Here is a 7,233-nt window from a genome sequence, read left to right on the forward strand (position 1 = left end):
TCCTCTTCTTGAGCTAGATACAGTTCCATCGTGTCCTTCAGTATAATTTCCTTGAAAGAGTCTTGAGTAGTATGATCAATAGAGTCAATAAAATAACATGAATCATCCTGTTCCCTAGAAAACTCATAGCATCATAAATTTTAAAGATAATCTCCTCGTCACCTACTCTCAGTACCAATTTATCGTCACCCACATCGATCACTGCCCTAGCAGTGGCTAAAAATAGGAGCCCTAAGATTAAAGGCACTTCCACATCTTCGTCCATGTCAAGCACAACAAAGTCAACAGGAAATATGAATTTATCTATTTTCACAAGTACGTCTTCTATAATACCCCTAGGGTATTTAACAGATCTATCGACTAATTGAATACTCATCCTAATGGGTTTAGGTTCCCCAAGACCAAGTTTTTTGAACATTTTATATGGCATTAGATTAATGCTAGCGCCTAAATTAGCTAGTGCTTTCTCAACATTCATACTACCAATTAAGCAAGGAATAGTAAAACTTCCTGGATCTTTTAGTTTGGTTGGCAGTTTGTTTTGGAGTATGGCTGAGCACTCATCGTTGAGTTCTACGGTAGATACGTCCTCGAACTTCCTTTTATTTGTTAGAAGCTCCTTCAAAAATTTTGCATATGTAGGCATCTGCGAGATGACTTCAACAAAAGGTAAGTTGATATGTAATTGCTTAAAATTTTCAAGAAATTTACCGAATTGTTCATCAATGCGGTCTTTTTTCAATTTTCCTGGGTATGGAACTGGTGGTTTATATTCCTTTGACACTGGTTTGTCACTATTTTCGGGTTTTTCTTCCCCCCTTTCGCTCATCACGGCTTCTTGTGTTAGCTTCTTTTCAGATTCAGCTAGCATTTTCCACTCCTCAGTGTAACTGCTTTTACATGCTCTTTGGATTTGGTGTTACTATGTAAACATCCTAGTGGTCTTTCGGAGATTAGTTTGGACAGTTGGCCTATCTGAGTTTCGAGCTCTTGGATTGACATTTGTTGATTTTTAAGTGTTGTCTTAGTGTTCTGAAAATGGGTTTCTGACACCAATATAAACTTTGAGAGCATCTCTTCAAGGTTCGGCTTCTTTTCCTATTGGTAGGGTGGTTGCTGAAAACTCGGAGGATGTTGTGGTATTTGATTTCCTTGACCGCCTCACGAGAAATTGGGATGGTTCCTCCAACCTACATTGTAAGTGTTACTATATTGATTGTTTTGAGGTCGAGGATTATTACCCATGTAATTTAATTACTCGTTATCCATGTTGTGGCCATAAGGTTGGTATTTTGAATGGCTTGTTCCACCTCCACTTGCTTCGCACTGCATCACTGGGTGAACCTGTGAAGAACTAAGAAAACCATCAATTTTCTTATTCAAGAGTTCTACCTGATTAGAGAGCATGGTGACCGAATCCACATTATAAATGCCAGCTGTTTTCGTTGGCTTTGTCCTCATGACTTGCCACTGATAGTTATTCAGTGACATCTCTTCTATGAACTCATAAGCATCTTCAGGTGTTTTATTGTTAATGGTTCCGCCAGCAGCTGCGTCAACCATTTACCGAGTCAAAAGATTCAGACCATTATGGAATGTTTGAACTTGGAGCCAAAGTGGTAACCTATGGTGAGGGCACCTTCTCAGTAAGTCCTTGTATCTCTTCCATGCATCGTAGAGTGTTTCTAAATCCATCTACACAAAAGAAGAGATATGATTACGTAATTTAGCCATTTTAACTAGCGGAAAATATTTTAGTAAAAATTTTTAGGTCATTTGTTCCCAAGTAGTAATTGATCCTTGTGGTAACGAGTTCAACCACTGTTTAGCTTTGTTCCTTAATGAAAAGGGAAACAACCGAAGACATATGACATCATTAGAAATGCCATTGATTTTAAATGTATCGCATAGATCTAAGAAGTTGGCTAAATGAGTGTCGGGATCCTCATCCTCCAAACCATCAAACTGAACAAATTGCTGTATCATTTGAATAGTATTTGTAACGCCCCGTACCCGAGACCGTCGCAGGAGTCGAACACGAGGTGTTAACGGACTTAATTCATTACTTAAATAGCTCAAACAATTTATTTTTAAAATTTCCAGTCAAGCTAGCAATCTGCGTCATAGTCGTTTAAAAATTCATATCTCAAGTTCCGAAACTTGAAATCCAATTCTATAAATTTTCCCTAAAATTAGACTCATATATATATTTACTAATTTTTGTTAAATCCAATTAGTACAGTTTATTAGTTAAAGTCTCCCCTGTTTCAGGGTTCGACTGCTCTGACCTCTATATATTACGAATTAGATATCTCTCTGTATAAAATTTCAATGACTATTAAGTTTATTTCTCTTAAAACTAGACTAAATAAGGAATCTGTACATATAAATAATGACTTCTAATTATTTTTTTACAATTTATGATGAATTTTTAAAGTCAGAACAGGGGATCCAGAAATCGCTCTGGCCCTGTTTCACAAAAAATTTAAATATCTCATAAAATATATCTCATTTACCCATTTTGTTTCTTCCATTTGAAAATAGACATAATAATCTTTGATTTCATAACTTATTCATCATTTAATTCCATTTCTACTATTTTTAGTGATTTTTCAAATTCACGTCACTGCTACTGTCTGATTCTGTTTTGTGCTAATTTCACCTTTTTCATGATTTCCATGGAATAACTAGCATTTAGGCATACATAACACCAAACATGTCCTTGGTTAGCCATTCCAACAGCTAATCATTATCAAGCATTTACATACTATTTATTAGCCATATCATAAGATCATACACACAAAATGGCTACGATGCAATACATGCCATACTCAAAATGAAACGTCTAGCTATACCAAAATAATCCTCGTGATAGTGTGCCCGGACCTCCGATGTACTTTACGATCCCTGAGTTAGCTTGACAAAACTATAAAAAGAAGGAAAATAAAGGGGGTAAGCATTAAGCTTAGTAAGTTTGCATGCAAATAAATAACAACATTCATAAGAACTTTCTTACTACTTCGCATGATACTACATAATGCAACTTCATTAATTGTTATAGACATATTTTAAACTTCTTCACTTACTCACTTACTTAAATACTTACTTACTTAATCAAATTTATTAATACATTTTCTTACCTTTTTCCTTATCAAGCATACATGAACATTATGTACTTACCTTTACTCTTCTAGCATGAACTTGTCTTACCTTTTTAGTATAACTCGTCTTACCTTACCTTACCTTGATATTCTCTTTAAATTTTCCCGTTAAACCACTTGGAATACTAAAGATACACGGGTACTTTACCATTGCCATGACTTGTCATGGTCTTACGTGGTATCCTTTTGAAACTTACCATTGCCATGTCTTGACATGGTCTTACATGGTAGCCTTGCCTTATGAACTCACCAATGCCATGCCTTAGCATGGTCTTACAGGGTATCCTTAAACCCTAATGTCATGACATTTGTATCCTACACATTCCTAAGGTTAAACCGGGACTTTTTGAAATTTCTTCTCCGTCAATTCATGCTTAAATCTTCTTTGAATAATTTCATAAAATAAATATACACATGCTGGAAATTAACAAAATTCACATAAAATAATATAATATTGCATTTATTTACCGCAAACTTACCTCGAAACAAAATACGATCAACTATATCGATTTAGTCCACTATCTTTTTCTTTCCCTGGTCTAACTCCGGATTTTGTTCTTCTTGATCTATAATAAAAAAATTAGCTTATTTAATACTCACAATTATTAAAATAGTCCTTGACCCAAACTTTGGTAAAATTACTTTTTTGCCCCTAAACTTTCATATAATTTCACTTTTGCCCCAAGGCTCGTATATTAAACTTCATCCTATTTTCTTATGTTTTATAACATGCTGATCATTTTTCCCTTCTATGACAACATCAAATTCACACTCTAACATGTACTTATGACTATTAGGTATTTTTACCAATTAAGACATTTTATTCGTTTTCACTTAAAACCGAGTAGCACAAGTTGTCTAACATAATTTAAAACCTCATATTCTATCATAAAACACCAAAATACACAAATTTCACCTATGGGTATTTTTCCAATTATGAACCCTAGGTTGAATTATTGCTAGAATAAGCTTAATCAAGTTATCGGGACTCCAAAAACGTAAAGATCATTAAAAACGGGGCTTGGAATCACTTACTATGGAGCTTGAAAGCTTGAAAAAAACCCTAGCTATGGAGAACCCTTGAAATTTCGGGCTAATGAAAAAGATGGACAAAAATTGGCTTTTAATTTTGTTTTTAATTCATTTTAATAACTAAATGACCAAAATACCCTTACTACTAAACTTTTCAAAAATTCCATCCATGTCCAATTTTTGTCCATAGACTTAGAAATTGGTCAAATTTCTATTTAAGACCTCCTCATTAATATTCCAAAGCAATTTCATACTAAAAACTTCTAGAATGCAAGTTTTGCAAATTATTCGATTTAGTCCCTAATCTCAACTTAAGCACCTTATGCATTGAATTTCATCACGAAATTTTCACACAATCATGCAATCATATCATGAACCTCAAAATAATAATAAAGTAAATTTTTTACCTCAGATTTGTGGTTTAGGAACCACTATTCCGTTTAGGCCCTATTTCGGGATGTTACAGTGTTAGGTTTTAATTCAAAAGTATTTGCAGCTACAGCAGGTCTAACTATGATTGATTCAGTTCCTGTTAAAGAAGGTTTAGCATAATCATACATAGTGCGTGGAGCAGGATTTTGATTAGCTGCAATTGTAGGAGGTAGCTGATTGTCTTGTTTTTCAGCCATCTCTTCGGTTGGGGGTTGAGTATCGTCTTATTGCTCGTTCTCTGTGTATCTTAATCTTCGCCTTATTTCTCTTTGGTTTCTGCAAACCGTGCGATCGATTTCTTCGTCAAAAAGTAGTGGTCCTGACGGGTTTCTTCCAGTCATAAACTATAAAAACCTGCCAAGAGAAGGAAAAAGTAAATTAATAAATAATAATAATAAATTAAAGTGCAAGAAAAATAAATGGCTAAAGTAATAAAAATTGAGCGTTCCTAAAATCTTAGTTCCCCGACAACGATGCCAAAAACTTGATCGTGTGATTTCGTGATAGGTTTTAAATATTTATACTTACTTGTTCTTGAACTAACTATTATCGCGATGTAGGCAAGTGTACCTATTGAACAGTAGTATAGTTTTAGCAAGACGGGATTGTCGAACCCAAAGGAACTAAAAGTACTAGTAATGACTGTCTTTTTATTATCTAGCCTAAGAATAGAGAGGTTTTTGTTTTAACTAACTAATTATCTATACTAAGAATTCACAGATAATGGAATTGGGGAATTGCTTTTGGGAAAATCGATTGAATTAAGACAATACCTACGGAAAAATCCACCTAGGCTGTACTTGTTATTCTGGCTCCGAATCAAATGATTTATTCATTCAACTTGTTCTGTAGAGATCCCTAAGTGATGTTATTATCCCTATTGAAGACTAATAACGTCTAATCCCTAGATTGAATAATTGAGACCTTTCTCTAATTAACACCCTAGGGTTGCATTAACTCGATCTATGGATCCCCTTATTAGGTTTCACCCTAATCCGGCAAAATCTTGTCACCCTATGTCTAGGCATGCAAACAACTCCACTTAATTACGACAAATATACTCTTAGATAAGGTCTATTCCTCCTCTGAATAAGAGCTTATCTTGAATCAATATCCTCGGATATTAAAACAAGAATTACGAACAAGTTAAATATTTATCATACAATTCTGAAAATAATAACAAGATTCATCTTAGGTTTCATTCCCCTTAGGTATTTAGGGGTTTTAGTTCATAACTAAATAAGAAAACATCTCAGAATAATAAAGAATACAAAACATAAAGAAAACCCAAAACTCCTGAAGAGGAAACTGAGGGGAGATCTTTAGTCCTGATGGTGAATCCGGCTTCTGAGATGGATCAATCGGCTTCCTTGAAGTAATTCCTTACTCCCTATTCTCCGTCTCTCTTTTCTTCCTCCTCTAGGGTGTATTTATAGGCTTTGGGATGCCTAAGAGCCCCCAAAAGTAGCCTTTTCCGAATTGGACTCAACTTGGACTCGACAGGGACACGCCCGTGTGCAATTTCTTCAGGCTGCGCTCGGGCCTGCCAAATTGACACGACCGTGTGGTTTGCCCGTGTGAGGGGGTCCAGGCCGTGTTAATTTCGTACTTTGGCCCATTTTCTCTGATTTTGGCCTGTTTCTCATTCCTTTCGCTCTCCTATGCTCTGCTAAGTATAAAACATGAAATTAAAGCATTAGAAGCATCGAATTCACCAATTCTAATGGGAAATCATCCAAAAAATGCGTTAAACATGGGGTCAAAATATGTATAAATTACGATTTATCATTGAGTACTTTGTTTTTCGCCTGATCTATATCCAAATTTCACTTTTCCTGATCTATATGTAATCAAACTTAGCTTATTTAGTAATCTTTCTATTCAATTTAATCCAAAACACTCATTAAAACACATTTATACTTTTGCATCAAGTATTTCACAACTTTTACAATTTAGTCTTTATTTCATAAAATCAAAAATTTATACAATTTAATACCAACCCATGCTAGCCGAATTTTCCTAGTACACTTATTAGCCCATGTTTCTCAATTATTTCACATTTTAACCACAAAGTTTTCACATTTCACAATTTAATCTTTAATTTGCATTTTCACTAAAAATCACTTAACAAAACTTGTATAACTATCATCAAACATTCATAATCTATCATCAATCACTAAAATAAATGCTTATTCATCAATGGCAACATCCTCAATCTTTAATAGCTTTGCGAAATAGTACTTGGGCTAGCTAGACTAAGCTGCAATGGTTTCAAAAACATAAAAGTCAGTAAAAACCGGACAAAATTCACTCACCTATTGAGCTAGGAAGCTTGACCGATTATAATGCCCTAACAATGGTTTTTCTTCTTGCTTATTTTAACTAGGGAAGATGAGTGAATCAAATTTTTGGCTTTTGTTATTTAATTTACCTTAATTAACCAAATTACCTTTTTGTTTTATTCATTAATCTTTAAAACCATTTAAAAGATATCCATCTTTGTCCACTCATACATTTAGCTATTAGAACATCACTTTCGTACTTAATGTGATTTAGTCATTTTTATCAAATTGACCACTTAAATGATAAAATTTCTGAATGAAACTTT

General features: G+C 34.2%; 1 non-coding gene across 1 annotated transcript; it reads left to right on the plus strand.

The window, feature by feature from the left end:
* Nucleotides 1-1,621: 1,621 nt before the first annotated feature.
* LOC121212066 (small nucleolar RNA R71) lies at nucleotides 1,622-1,728 on the plus strand. The gene has a single exon (XR_005907276.1). It is a non-coding gene; the product is annotated as a small nucleolar RNA R71 (small nucleolar RNA).
* Nucleotides 1,729-7,233: the final 5,505 nt, after the last annotated feature.

Source organism: Gossypium hirsutum, chromosome A12, assembly GCF_007990345.1.
Source record: "Gossypium hirsutum isolate 1008001.06 chromosome A12, Gossypium_hirsutum_v2.1, whole genome shotgun sequence".
NCBI classification, from domain to species: Eukaryota; Viridiplantae; Streptophyta; class Magnoliopsida; order Malvales; family Malvaceae; genus Gossypium; species Gossypium hirsutum.